We start from the raw sequence: 14,536 nt of genomic DNA, 5'->3' as shown, positions 1-14,536 counted from the left end.
GACACAACACCACGCTGAGCCCCGGTGCTCCAGCCGTAAATCACCACCCAGCTCCGCTACCCGAACCCAACCATAACTCAGCCCTCCTCAGGAAAACAGCAGCGTTTACTCTCACTGTAAACCAAGGGCGAAATTAAACAAACATCACTGCGCACTGCGAGAGACGCAGAGCAAGATGGGCTTCCTGGTGGAGCATGAGCGTGTGTGTGTGTGTGAGGGAGTGTGTGTCTGTGTCTGTATGCATGAGAGAGCTAGAGCCTGTGTGAGTGTATGTGTCTGTGTCTATCTGTGTATGTGAGTGTGTGTGTGTGTGTGTGTGCGCGTGAGAGAGCTAGAGCTTGTGTGAGTGTGTGTGTGTGTGTGAGGCAGTGTGTGTCTGTGTCTGTATGCATGAGAGAGCTAGAGCCTGTGTGAGTGTATGTGTCTGTGTCTATCTGTGTATGTGAGTGTGTGTGTGTGTGTGTGTGTGTGTGCGTGAGAGAGCTGGAGCCTGTGTGAGTGTGTGTGTGTGTGTGTGTGCGCGCGTGAGAGAGCTAGAGCCTGTGTGAGTGTGTGTGTGTGTGTGTGTGGGTGGGGGTCTCTGTTATATGTAGCCTGTTTTCTCAGCCTGGTCTTGTTGTGTCTGTTGGTAAGTCTCTTGAGTTTCTTGGGGAGAGATTGAGGGGCCCCTGCACCCCTGCCCCTCCCTCTCCCTCCCTTTTTCTTTCCCTCTCTCTCCTTCTCTCCCTCCTCTCTCTCTCTCTCTCTCTCTGTAGGATAGTACACTGCAACCCTGTTTTTAGCAGCGGTGTTGGGGAGCAGCAGCAGTGTTGGAGCAGCACAGCTTGGGAGCAGCAGTGTTTGGGAGCAGCTGTGTTTGAGAGCAGCAGTGTTGGGAGCAGCTGAGTTTGAGAGCAGGAGTGTTGGAGCAGCAGTGTTGGGGAGCAGCACTGTTTGGGAGCAGCTGTGTTTGGGAGCAGCAGTGTTGGCGAGCAGCAGTGTTTGGGAGAGCATGCGTGTTAGGGAGCAGCAGTGTTGGGAGCAGCTGTGTTTGGAGCAGCAGTGTTGGGGAGCAGCAGTGTTTGGGAGCAGCTGTGTTTGGGAGCAGTGTGCGAGGCTGTTGGAGCAGCTGTGTTTGGTGGAGCAGCAGTGCTGGGAGCAGCGTGTTGGGGAGCAGCAGTGCTGGGAGCAGCAGTGTTGGGAGCAGCAGTGCTGGAGCAGTGTTGGGAGCAGCTGTGGGAGCAGCAGTGTTGGGAGCAGTGCGAGCAGCTGTTGGGAGCAGCAGTGTTGGGGAGCAGCACTGTTTGAGAGCAGAAGTGTTGGAGCAGCAGTGTTGGGGAGCAGCACTGTTTGGGAGCAGCTGTGTTTGGGAGCAGCAGTGTTGGACGAGCAGCAGTGTTTGGGAGCAGCTGTGTTTGAGAGCAGCAGTGTTGGGAGCAGCTGTGTTTGGGAGCAGCAGTGTTGGGGAGCAGCAGTGCTGGGAGCAGCTGTGTTTGGGAGCAGCAGTGCTGGGAGCAGGTGTGTTTGGGAGCAGCAGTGCTGGGAGCAGCTGTGTTTGGGAGCAGCAGTGCTGGGAGCAGGTGTGTTTGGGAGCAGCAGTGCTGGGAGCAGCTGTGTTTGGGAGCAGCAGTGTTGGAGAGCAGCAGTGCTTTGAGCAGCAGTGTTGGGGAGCAGCTGTGTTTGGGAGCAGCCATGTTTGGGAGCAGCAGTGCTGGGAGCAGCAGTGTTGGGGAGCAGCAGTGCTGGGAGCAGCAGTGTTTGGGAGCAGCAGTGCTGGGAGCAGCAGTGTTGGGAGCAGCAGTGTTGGGGAGCAGAAGTGTTGGGAGCAGCTGTGGCTCCCGTTTGGCCTGCAGCTCTGTCCCACACCGGGGCCCCTGTCTGACTGTACAGCACAGAGATGTGTTTATTTTACTTCCTCCTACAGCCCCCCACACACCCACCCACTCTCCTGCCTCTCACACACACTTAATAACACTTACACACACTCACTCACACACACACTTTTGGAACCCTGAACCCCCTTTCTTAGCTCCTACACAAATGCAATTATCCCCAACAGAATAGGAACAGCTAGGGAATTACGGGGATGGGTGTGTGTGTGTGTGTGGGAGGGGTTCTGATGGAGAGGGGGGTGGTATATGTGTGTGTGTGTGTGTGTGTGTGGGAAGGGGGGGGGGGGCAGGAGCTAAAGATCATCAGCCTGTCAAATTCATCAGCCGGACTAATCTCTTTAAAGGAAAATAGGTTTAGTCGTCAATAGCTGTTGCATATTTAAGGGATTTAATTTGGCGTGTTTGTCAGAGAGCTGCGGGCCAATAATGCGGCCTTTGTTTTGTGGAGGTGACATGTGGCAGCGCACGCAGACAGCCGGCCCACAGAGCAGGTGAAGGAGCCGGGCCTTCTATAGCCACAGATAAGACTAAACTCCTTTTCTTGTCAGATGGCCCCTCATTATCTTCCCTTGCCAGTCATTACTAGAAGTATAAATTAGCATGCTTTGTGATGGCTATTATTGTTCCTTTTTCTGCTCTCTTTTTCTTCCTCTTTCTCTCTTTCTCTCATATTCTCCCTCTCCCCCTCTCTCTCTCTCTCTGTCTCTCTCTCTCTCTCTTTCATGCTTTATCTCTGGCGGTTTTTGTTTTTTCTTTTCTTCTTTCCTTCTTTCTCTCTCTCTTTTTATTTTTTATTTTGCGCTTGCTGCCGCAGTGAGAAGTCCAAGCGACCCGTGATGGCAGTCGGAAAAGGGGGGCGGTGTTAAAATGAGAGGGGCTGCCGCTGTGGCCACCGTGCTGGGGGGGGTAGTGGGATTCGAGGCCTCGGTGTTTGGTGCGTGGGGGGTGTGTGGGGGGTGGAGGTGTTCGAGGTGATGTGTTGGGTGCGTGGGGGGGGGAGGTAGCGGGGTTTGAGGCCTCTGTGTTTGGTGCGTGGGGGTTGTGTGGGGGGTGGAGGTGTTCGAGGGTGATGTGTTGGGTGTGTGGGGGGAGGTAGCGGGGTTCGAGGCCTCTGTGTTTGGTACGTGGGGGGTGTGTGGGGGGTAGCGGGGTTCGAGGCCTCTGTGTTTGGTACGTGGGGGGTGTGTGGGGGGAGGTAGCGGGGTTCGAGGGCGATGTGTTTTGTGTGGGGGGTGGGGTGTCTGAGGGATGGTGTTGGGTGTGTGGGGGTGGAGGGTTCGAGGCGTGTGTTGGTTGTGGGGGGGGGGGGGGGGGAGGGATTCGAGGCCCTGTGTTTGGTGCGTGGGGGTGTGGGGGGTGGAGGTGTTCGAGGGCGATGTGTTTGGTGCAGGGGGGTGGTGGGGGGTGGAGGTGTTCGAGGGCAATGTGTTTTGGGGGGGGTGGGGGTGTGGTGGGGGGTCTGAGCCACTGGTTTGGGGGGGGGGTGGGGGGGGGTTGGGAGGGTCGAGGCCCTGTGTTTGGGGGGGGGGGGTGGGGGGATTCGAGGCCACTGTGTTTGGGGGGGGGGGGGGGGGAGTTCGAGGCCGCTGTGTTTGGGGGGGGGGGGGGGGATTCGAGGCCCGTGTTGGGGGGGGGGGGGGGAGGTGGGGTTCGAGGCCACTGTGTTTGGGGGGGGGGGGGGGGGGGAGAGGGGTTCGAGCCCGTTGGGGGGGGGGGGGATTAGCCGCTGTGTTTGGGGGGGGGGGAGGGGGGGATTCGAGGCCACTGTGTTTGGCCCGTTCTTCCCCGTCCTGGAGATTTATAAAGCCATCCATTCAAATCAGTCAGTTTTATTATTTCTGCTCTGAAGGACACCACCTCAAACGCGCGTGCTAATGGCTCATTGGGGAGCGCTGTTATGAATTATTAATACTTAATTATGATGCTCTAAATGAATTAACAATGAGTGCATTGCTGTCATTATTCCTAAATATTTCCTAGTTTTTTTTCCATAATTCCTAATTCAGCTTCATGTGTTAGAAAATGGAAAAATATATTTATGTTTTTACATAATTATTTCATACATTTCCTTTTAAATTGAGCAGATTTGTGCTTGTTTTAAAGAGTGAGAAGTGAAAAGACATGTTGTTTTTCTTCATCCCTTTGTGCTTCTGTGGGAAGTGATCGGCGTGGTGGTCTCAGCCCGTACAGCCTCGGTATGATCACTGCCAGCTCCTTCCTCCGCTCTCACCGATAGGCCCATAATCCAGACCTACAGAGTCCAGCTCCAGTGTCCATATGCTCTCCTCCAATCAGTGGGGAGGTCACTGGAGTCCTTCATGTTACTGAATGATCATGGAACCCCAGTCAAGTCAAAGAAAAGCCACACAACTACACTAAGCCTATGTGATGTGGATGTGGTGTACCTGGCAGAGAGGGAGTGGATGTGGTGTACCTGGCAGAGAGGGAGTGGATGTGGTGTACCTGGCGGAGAGAGAGTGGATGTGGTGTACCTGGCAGAGAGGGAGTGGATGTGGTGTACCTGGCAGAGAAGGAGTGGATGTGGTGTACCTGACAGAGAGGGAGTGGATGTGATGTACCTGGTGGAGAGAGAGTGGATGTGGTATACCTGGCAGAGAGGGAGTGGATGTGATGTGTATGTGGTGTGGATATGGATGGGTGTGGATGTGATGTGGATGTGATATGGATGTGATGTGATGTGGGTGTGGGTGTGAAGGGGATGTGGAGTGGATGGGATGTGGTGTGAAGGGGATGTGGAGTGGATGGGGTGTACCTGGCAGAGAGGGAGTGGATGTGATGTGTATGTAATGTGGATATGGATGGGTATGGATGTGATGTGGATGTGATGTGGATGTGGTATTGATGTTATCCCAGTGGGGTAGAGCAGCGCTGGTGATTCGGGTTACTCCCGCTCTGTGGAAGTGCGCGGTTTCCTGTTACTCCACACTGAGGCGCAACGAGCAGCCCACCCAGCAGGAAGTGGGCGTGGCAGCGGGGTCAGCGAGCGGAGCGTACCTGCGGGAGGGAGCCAGCCGGGGAGCGAAGGAGGGATGAAGTCGGATGTGTGACTCACTCTTCCCTCTCCTCCCCTTTTCCGTGCCCAAACCTGATTCAGCACACCGGAGCTCAGAGGCCCAATCAGACGACACCGCGCGATTACATCAGCTTCCCCCCGCCCGCGACCCCTGGCACCGCAGCCAACCGCAGCGAACCACAGCCAACCACAGCCAACCACAGCCAGCCACAGCCAACCACAGCCAGCCACAGCCAGCCACAGCCAACCACAGCCAACCACAGCCAACCACAGCCAGCCACAGCCAGCCACAGCCAACCACAGCCAACCACAGCCAACCACAGCCAGCCACAGCCAACCGCAGCCAACCACAGCCAACCGCAGCCAACCACAGCCAGCCACAGCCAGCGCTCAACAGAAGGAAACATTAATGAACCGTCTTTCCCTCTCCGTAATTGTGTTTTGTTTTTCATCTCTCTTTTTCGGGGGGGTACAGAGGCCCAGCGTGGCAGCGGAGCTGTGTGTGTGTGTGTGTGTGTTTGTGCAGAAACAGAGCAGATCAGACCTGGCCATGTGGAATAGGGGAAGCGAGGCAGCGGGCCAGCACCAGCAGGACGGGGCCGGGGCGGGCCAGGGCCCAAACCAGCCTCCTGCTCTCCTCTACTGGAGTCCATTAGAGAGCCCGTCATCTTCTGCTCTTTCTTCTTCTTCTTCTTCAAAAGACTGCGATTAACGTCAGACCAGTCAGTGAATTAATGAATCATCTGCGTCTTTCAGTACGGCTGCATCAACATGCCCCCCTCCCCACCCAAAATGCCCCCGTCCCCACCCAAAATGCCCCCCTCCCCACCCAAAATGCCCCCCTCCCCACCAACCCCCCTCCCCCCAAAACGCCCCCCTCCCCACCCAAAACGCCCCTGCCGACCCGCCCGCCTTCCCTTTGTCCCGCCCCCGCAGGGACGCGGCGCGGCACGGGCGCATTGGGGCTTTATTGTTCTCCTTTTCGGGGTTTTTGAGGACAAACAGAAGACGGCGGGAGGGGACCTGTTTGTTGCCCACGTCCGTTAAATTATCGCCACGGAAACGTCCGTTAAATTATCGTCATGGAAACGTCTCTTAATTACGCTTCGAGCTGAGTCTGCCATTTCCATTCCTCAGTTCCTTTCTCTCACTGCCCTTCACTGGGCATGGAAACACGTGCGTTCTTAATTAAACAATTAAGAAATAAGAAAACAATATGCAACACATGAAAAGGCTTATCTGATTATTGCAAATGCATAATAATGATGTCCTCACTTTTCATTGAAACTGGCTGTATTGCACTTTTATTGAATTTTTCAATTAAAAAGAAGTTTTTTTTGCCACAGGGATTCTGTGTCAATCAAAAACCTGTAAATATGACAGTCTGCATGATAGAGGCTTACCCAGTTTTTCAGCACCCTAATTCTGATAGTAGGAGAATGTAAATATAATTACTGTAAAAGGGGCTTATTAGATGTTTCACTAAATTAAGTTTGTACTCGTGTCCTTAGCATCTTGGACTCCTGACAATTTGCCACGTTTCCCGTGGTCTCCGCTGAAAATCAAAGTAATTAATTACACAACCCTGCATCTCGTCTGACTGGAGCGGAGTGTGATTAAAAAGATGGCTGCTCTTATCTGTCAGGCGTTTATGTGGGCTCTCGTATCTGCCTGTTCCTCTCTGTGGTGCTCCGGCCAACTGCTGACATCAGCATGACATAAAAATCAGAATTATGTAGAGAGAAGAGATTAAATGGATGTTTAGGAAGAAAACAAGCCACGATAAATAAGTTGGGATGGGTTGAGTTTGGCTAAGTGGAAAGCAAGGACACTGATCCATATCCAGCAATGGGGCTGAAATTAGAGTGATCTCATAACTGGCACTGAGCCACGCTACTAAAAAATAATGATAAAAAAGCAAACAAACAGCTTTCAAAGATATCTTTTATAGTCACGGCGGACAGGTGTATTTATGAACAGGCCTTCCAGAGAGACCAGGCTGTGTTTTTCATGTGCTGTGGGGTTCAGGATGTGGAGAAGATGAATTTGGGATGACTTTAATAGATGTAATGTTTTTGAAGCGCGTGTATTTAGGGGCTGGGAGAACAAAGAGGTCTTGGGAGATGGTGTTTATACGGCCCGGTCGAGCTGGCGGTCCTCGTCCCGGACTCTGTGCGCCTCTGCTGACAGGACGGTTGCCGGGGAACAGTGGGCATGGCGACTTCGCCCTCGCACGCCCGCGCGTGTTCCCACGGCTGCAGGCCGTGATCTCGCTCCTGTTCTCCGCGCGTCCCGCCACCTGGAGCCCCCCCCCCCCGCCCGAGGCCCCCGCCCAGGCCCCCGCCTCTTCCGCGCCCTGCCCGCCCCCGAGTGATGGACCCGTCGAGCGCTCGCGTTCGGCATCGGGGACAGCGGCTGGAGAGGCCCTCAGGCGCACAGGTACGCTACACGCCGCGGCTGCGTCCCGTTCAGTAAAGTCACTGTTTAAAGGCACTTCTGTTTAAAGTCACTGTTTAAAGGCACTTCTGTTTAAAGTCACTGTTTAAAGTCACGGTCTTATCAGGGTGGGGGGGGCGTGGGGGGGGGGCGTGCGGACGGCCGTGGCGAGCGCCGGTCTGCGTGCAGGCCTCCCCGCATCCTCATCCCCCCGTATTGATATTCAGATCATTATCGGGGTCTGCGGGGTTTTATTGCATCATTCTGATAAGTCTCATTGCGGGCCTGCCAAGCATGCGAAGCCTGCTGGCTGAGCCTCTGATCCCAGCTGTCACTGCTGAATTAAGTTAGCTGTGAAAATCCTCCCGCTTATCTGATATAAAACACTGTACACAATAAGCATGTCAGTTTGTTTCGCTGTAACCGCCCCCACCCACCCACCCCCCCCCCGTTCCACCATTGCTTTATGATGCCAAACATCCTGTGTAAGGAGTGCTGGGGGAGTGGGTTGTGGGGGGGTTGTGTGTGGCAGGTAGAATGCGGTGGATTTAAATGTTTCTGGCATTTGTGTGAGTCTGATAAGTGCCTCACCCCCCCCTCCCCCTCCTCCCCCCTGCACCCCCCCGCCAAGCAAGTCATGTTTGACATCTCTATCAGCAGAAACGGTGTCGGCAACAGCAACATGTTTCCGCTGGGCTCGGAGGAAGTCAAACAGGCGCGGGTAAACATTAATCTGCTTTCCTGAAACAACACCCAATCAGACCTGGCAAGCAGAGAGGGGGAGAGAGAGAGAGGGAGGGAGGGGGGAGGGAGAGAGAGAAAGGGAGGGAGAGAGGGAGAGAGAGAGAGGGGGGGAGAGAGAGAAAGAGATGGAAATAGGAGACAGAGAAAGGGAGAGCGGGTGAAGGAGAGAGATAGAGGGAGAGATGGAGAGAGAGAGTGAGAAAAAACAGTGGTAGACCGTGGGTTCTGTGTCAGAGACACAAAGCAGAGGCAGAACCCTGACTAAGTGCAGGTCCAGTGACCACACCTTGGCAACCAGAGAAAGGAGGACATACCATCCCGCTTGGCCCAAGGCCGCTGTTTACACAGGCAGTGCGTGAGACAGGCAGTGCGTGAGACAGGCAGTGCACTTCCTCCTCCGCTGCGAGGGGTCCTCTCACATCAGAAAGGCACATTTCAGTAAATTCTCTCGACTTTGTAAACGTTCCTGAGGCAGAGGGAAAGGCTGCAGATCCTTTCAGCTGCACAAATATTTCAGCCTGTTACAGCCAGAGAGACAGAGAATAACCACCCAGCATGGACCAATCAGTTATCATATAACAGTGATATATCTCAGAAATATAATAATCATCTTTATAAAATGATTCTGCTTATTGAACTGTTACAGTTATCTATAATTTCTGTTTTTTCTCTTGTTTTACAGAGAAAAGTTTTTTTGAATTAAAAATTAAGGAAGCGAATCAAAGCCTCATGAATGTGATTCCTCTGCTATAGCCAGCACAGGTAATATAAATAGCTGGTCACCAGCAGTGTGGATGACTACTGCTTGGTTTGATTTCAGTTTGACCAATCAGATCGATACCCGATGTTATGAGTCTGGTCATGTACCCCATGTGACATGTCTGAGCCAATCATAGGCAGGTGTCTGCAAAACCTTCTCAAAGTGACGGAATAAACCGTTTCCCCATATTTTATATTTACAAACCCCATTAGAAGAATGGTCCAAATTAAAAACGCTTAATTTGCCTGATTATTCTATTAATCACATCGTCCCAATAATAAATTCCTTTTTTACTGCACGGCAAAAAAAAGAAATGTGCGAATGACAAATAAGTCATAAAATGTCTCCTCCTAAAGTAAATTTCGGTTGAATTATTGTCCAATTACATCAGTCTAGTGTGCGGCTGAAGTCTCGCTTACGCAGTCTTGTAATTATTAAAAGTATGAGCCCTCGGTGCCAGTTCATTAACCAAGTAAATATTTCCGTTTGTATCGGGAGGAGCTGGAAGGCATCCAGGCACTTCTCCGGGCAGGATTTGAACCTGCAACTTAAAACAGCTATTAACTGCCCCGGCTGTGCCAAAGCCTGCCAGCCTGTTTAGCTAACGGTAATCCAAGAGTGGATATTGGACTGTGCAGGCAGTAGGTATGCTCTCGGGCTGAGCTGGGAAAACACAGGCTTTCCCTGTGCCTGGAACAATGTGGATAATTATAATAAAAAGGAGCGTTTTGTCAGCGTTTCAGGAAGCGAGGGTGAAACTGGATCCGTTTCTAGATCAGAGGTAGCAGACCCTCTGGAGAAAAGCAGCTGAATTAGTGAAAAGCAGGAGTGAACGGCAGAAGGCTTTATTCAGCTGTGATTAAATGGACGTTTTGTTCGAGCCCTCAGTCCAGATGTTGAGTCTATGTGTTTTATTTTTACATTCTTGGCCCAAGGCCCGTATATATTTTGGATACTGCAGGGAGTATATAATATCAGTGGAAAATGATGCGGTCTGGTACCTTTTAAATAACATTTCCGCCTTTTTTTGCTGCTTTTTTGTTTTTCTTTCCGTGTTTTCTTTTATTTTGGAGCGGGTTTGAGAGGCACTGTTTAGAAATGTGCTGAAAAGGGCTTGAGTTTGTGTGCTCCGACATTCTCTAAAAAACTCCCCCTCTTTCTGCCCGTCTGCCTGCCTGCCTGCCTGCCTGTCTGTCTGTCTGCCTGTCTGTCTGTCTGTCTGCCTGCCTGCCTGCCTGCCTGCCTGCCTGCCTACCTGCCTGCCTGCCTGCCTGTCTGTCTGTCTGCCTGCCTGTCTGCCTGCCTGCCTGCCTGCCTGTCTGTCTGTCTGCCTGCCTGTCTGTCTGTCTGTCTGTCTGCCTGCCTGCCTGTCTGTCTGTCTGCCTGCCTGCCTGCCTGCCTGCCTGTCTGTCTGTCTGCCTGTCTGCCTGTCTGTCTGTCTGTCTGTCTGTCTGTCTGCCTGCCTGCCTGCCTGCCTGCCTGCCTGCCTGCCTGCCTGTCTGTCTGTCTGCCTGTCTGTCTGTCTGTCTGTCTGCCTGCCTGCCTGCCTGTCTGTCTCGCCTGCCTGCCTGCCTGTCTGTCTGTCTGTCTGTCTGCCTGCCTGTCTGCCTGCCTGTCTGCCTGCCTGCCTGCCTGTCTGTCTCTCTGCCTGCCTGCCAGCCTGTCTGCCTGCCTGCCTGCCTGCCTGCCTGCCTGGCTGTCTGCCCGTCTGCCTGTCTGCCTGTCTGCCTGCCTGCCTGTCTGTCTCTCTGCCTGCCTGCCTGTCTGTCTGTCTGTCTGTCTGCCTGCCTGTCTGCCTGACTGCCTGCCTGCCTGCCTGCCTGCCTGTCTGCCTGCCTGCCTGTCTGTCTGTCTGTCTGTCTGCCTGTCTCTCTGTCTGCCTGTCTGTCTATGTGCCTGTCTCTCCCTCCTCACTCTCTAAAAAAGGAAAGGCACCATTTGTAAAGCTCGGTCTGAAATGTGGGATGCAGGACAGGAAGCTGAGGTGTAAACGCCGGGGGTCAGACAGACGACCTTGAGCGCAGGCGTCCGTGCGCCTGCACTGGGCAGGGAGGCCAGGGGGGGGGTAACACCCTGCAGCCCCACATTACGGCTGAATCATCAGCTCTGATGCGCTACAACCTGCTCTGATGCGCTACAACCTGCTCTTCTGTTTTTAGTTTTTCCCCCCATTTTTTCATTTATTTTTGAACAAAGTTGAAAGGAAACTGGGTGAAACGGATGAGGGATTATTGTGGTGGGGGTGGGAGGGTTGATTGGGGGTGGGGGGTGGGTAAATGCAAATGTGTAGGGTATATTTGGACCTCTGTGGTGGATGCACATTGGCTTCAGATAGAGGTGTGAAAAAGAGCCTGTTTTACCAGCAGAGCGCTTTCCTGCGTGACTCGTCTGCACAGAGTACAGAAGAGGAAAGGATGACCAGGTAAATCCACCTGAGTTTAATCAGCGCTCGCTCCGCCCCCTCCCCCTGAGAGGGGCGTGTTTCGACTGCAGTACCCTCCCCCCCCCCTGCCTGCCATCCTGCCGTATGGGGGTTAGGGTTAGGGTACGAGACCCAGACAGCGCATTTAACGCACCCACAGCTGTCGCAGGGGCTGTTCTGTGGGGGCTGTTCTTGGGGGGCTGTTCTTGGGGGGCTGTTCTGCATCGCTTTCTAATGTAGCGGAGAGAGGGAGAGAGAGTGAGAGAGATGGGGAGAGAGAGAGAGAGAGAGATGGGGAGAGATGACTGGCTTGTAGGGTGTGCGCTGAGCTGCAATCACTCTCCATTTCCAACAAAGCCAGAGGCGGAGAGATAGAGAAGATTAGAGAATACCCCCCCCCCCCCCCAGGGCCCCCCCTGGGCCCCCCAGGCCCCAGTGATCCGGGGCAGCTTTCTCTTGCTCCTTTTTCTTTTCTTACTAAACAGACAAAAAGAAAGAAGGACACCAGACGAGTACACAGCTGCCTTCAGCGGAGCTAGCAATAAACACCTGAAAACAGTTCTCAACTTTCCTTTATTTAGAGTACTAATGGAGGGCCGCTGCCAAGAGCAGGGCTCCCCCGAGCACTGCACCCCCGAAAGAGCGTCTGTGCCTGCCACTCCAATTAAAGAAATCTGCAGAGTGAGAGAGCGAGGGGGGGGCCCGCTGGGGGGGGGCCCGCTGGGGGCGGGGGGTGTCCGGGAGAGCTGCAGCATCTGGAATCAGAGCACTTTCTCAGCCAAGTCACAATTGTTTAGTCTGAGAAGTGGAGTTCAGGGAGGAGAGAGAAGAGCAAGAGAGAGAGAGAGAGAGAGAGAAAGAAAAAAAAGAAGCTGAAAGTTTGTAGTGGAGTGTAGGATCGTGGTTGACGAGGTGATGGAGGAGGTGGTGGTGGTGGAGGGGGTGGTGGAGGGGGTGGAGGAGAAGGTGGAGGAGGTGCTGGAGGAGGTGATGTCCTGTTTAAGGGAAGAGATTGCCTCCTCTAATCATTTCCCTCGATAACCCTGATCATCCATGTATTCTATACATTTTTCAAAAGCCATATAACACTGTAATTTCTCATATACTGACTTCACAAACAAATGAGAAAACGAACTGCGTCAAGAAAAGTGTAAAATTATTGATCTGGTTTAATTTACTGTGATATGAAATTAGTATGTTGAGTCAGGTAATTAGTCCGTAGTGCATCAAATCTTTTTTTGTGGTGACATTTGGGATGATTCCTACACTTTATACTGTGCCTGTTTCTTACATTTGTATTTACACTCAGTAAGAAGTACTGACACACTCTGATAACTCATTCCATTTCACTGTTTTACTGACTACAACTCAAAATAAGTTTACACTCGAGAAATTTTGAATTGAATTGATTTTTCAAGACAAACTTTTTTCACACTGAACCAAGTCAGGCATCAAAGACCCAAAGGCTGACCAAGGTTGTGCTGGTTCATCAGGCAAAAGTGTTATTTCTACCAGAACACCATGAACAGCCACACCAGCAAACCCACACATTCCATCCAAGCTAACGAACAAACAAAACATATTTCCCAGAATGCTTTGCAGGTGAAATTACTGCAAAATATTGTCAGCAGGTGCCTGTTAAACTGACTTGTGTAAAGTTCATTTCAGAAATTTAACTTCCTGGCCAACTTAACCATTTTAAAGTCAAACCTGCCTTATATAATAATAATAATTATAATAAACATTTTAAGTTACGGTATCTCAAATGTAGTATTTACATTCTTCTCCTCAGAATTACCAAGCACTAAATCTGAGATAAGCAAACTAAAAATTGATTGAAGTTAGTTTATTTATTCAAATCAGGTCAGTTGTTAGATTTTTATTTAGATTTTGCACACCGATAACTTAAAAGCATTGTTCCTGGGCCGCGATTCTGATAGTGATTTGGATTCTGCTGTGTTTGGCTGTACTGAGGCTCCTGTTATTGGGTTTTTACAGATTAATGAACTGCAGCAGTACCACAGCACCAGCAGCAGTGCCACAGGACCAGCAGCAGTGCCACAGGACCAGCAGCAGTGCCACAGGACCAGCAGCAGTGCCACAGGACCAGCAGCAGTGCCACAGGACCAGCAACAGTGACAGTGAAAAGAGCTGAGCTGATGGAGGTTGCGTAAGTTATTTATAAATTGGCGGCTGGCAACATTATAGTTAGCTGTGAAAGAGGCAAATTATGTTGTGTAATGAACCAATTCAATTGACAGCATTTTTCTCAATGTAAGATTATTTAACCTAAACTAAAAAAGGGATAAATTGATATTCTTTTAGGTGGTAGTGTTTAATTTTCTGGCCCCAGCCTCCAGACAATGTGTTTATTTCATTAATGAGATGAAAAATAGATGTTATTAAAAATGAGCGACTTTTCCCCATGAAAAAAGCGCAATTATTTTCCCCCGCAACAGCACTGGTCCTAATGTGGAGATGAGTAATCTTATCATGGGAACATTTTTCTGTGATGTCATAATTTAGATTTTTGTGGAATGTTGCCGTAGGTCAGCTGTGCCCCTCCCTCAGTGCCTGGGGGAGGAGGGGTGTGTAATAGGGGGGGGGCTGTGTGTGGGGGGGCTGTTCTGGCCCCCCAGCTGCAGTGGCAGGCCGGGTCCCTGGAACACGGGGGTCAAGTGGTCGTGACCCCCCCTGGGGCTCTGGATCTGAGCACTGCTTCCGACCCGCGCCCCGGATCAGGGGTCCCCTGCGTCCCCTCTCATAAACACCTCGCCCCCCCAGATCCCCCCCCCGCCAGTGTGTGAGTTTGTGAGTGTGAGTGTGTGTGTGTGTGTGTGTGTGAGTTTGTGAGTGTGTGTGTGTGTGTGTGTGTGTGTGTGTGTGTGAGTGTGTGAGTTTGTGAGTGTGTGTGTGTGTGTGTGTGTGTGTGTGTGTGTGTTGTGAGTGTGTGTGTGTGTGAGTGTGTGAGTTGGTGTGTGTGTTGTGTGTGTGAGTGGGTGTGTGAGGTGTTGTGAGTGTGTGAGTGTGTGGTGTGTGGTGTGTGTGTGTGTGTGTGTGTGTGTGGTGTGTGTGTGTGTGTGTGTGAGGTGTGGTGTGGTGTGTGAGTGATGTGTGTTGTGTGGGTGGTGCGTGCAGTGTGTGTGTGCGTGTGTTGCGTGCGTGCGCGGACAGCGCGTGGACAGCTATCGCTGCCACAGCGACACGACAACGCACCCCGACTGAGACACCCCAAAACAGCCCTGCGCCCCGACTGACAGACTCCCCGA

General features: G+C 52.1%; 2 long non-coding RNA genes across 2 annotated transcripts in view; both read left to right on the top strand.

Annotated features, from left to right (window-relative positions):
* LOC135238298 (uncharacterized) overlaps nt 1-5,595 on the top strand; it is a 102,224-nt gene extending 96,629 nt beyond the window's left edge. Inside the window, exon 7 of the long non-coding RNA XR_010325090.1 lies at nt 4,987-5,595. This is a non-coding gene — a long non-coding RNA (uncharacterized LOC135238298). The remainder of the gene's footprint in view (nt 1-4,986) is intronic.
* A 1,635-nt stretch (nt 5,596-7,230) lies between these two features.
* LOC135238151 (uncharacterized) overlaps nt 7,231-14,536 on the top strand; it is an 18,135-nt gene continuing 10,829 nt past the window's right edge. The window contains exons 1-2 of the long non-coding RNA XR_010325026.1: nt 7,231-7,344; nt 13,266-13,437. This is a non-coding gene — a long non-coding RNA (uncharacterized LOC135238151). The remainder of the gene's footprint in view (nt 7,345-13,265; nt 13,438-14,536) is intronic.

Source organism: Anguilla rostrata, chromosome 13 (assembly GCF_018555375.3).
Source record: "Anguilla rostrata isolate EN2019 chromosome 13, ASM1855537v3, whole genome shotgun sequence".
Taxonomy (NCBI): domain Eukaryota; kingdom Metazoa; phylum Chordata; class Actinopteri; order Anguilliformes; family Anguillidae; genus Anguilla; species Anguilla rostrata.
This window is presented reverse-complemented; position numbering and strand designations above follow the sequence as displayed.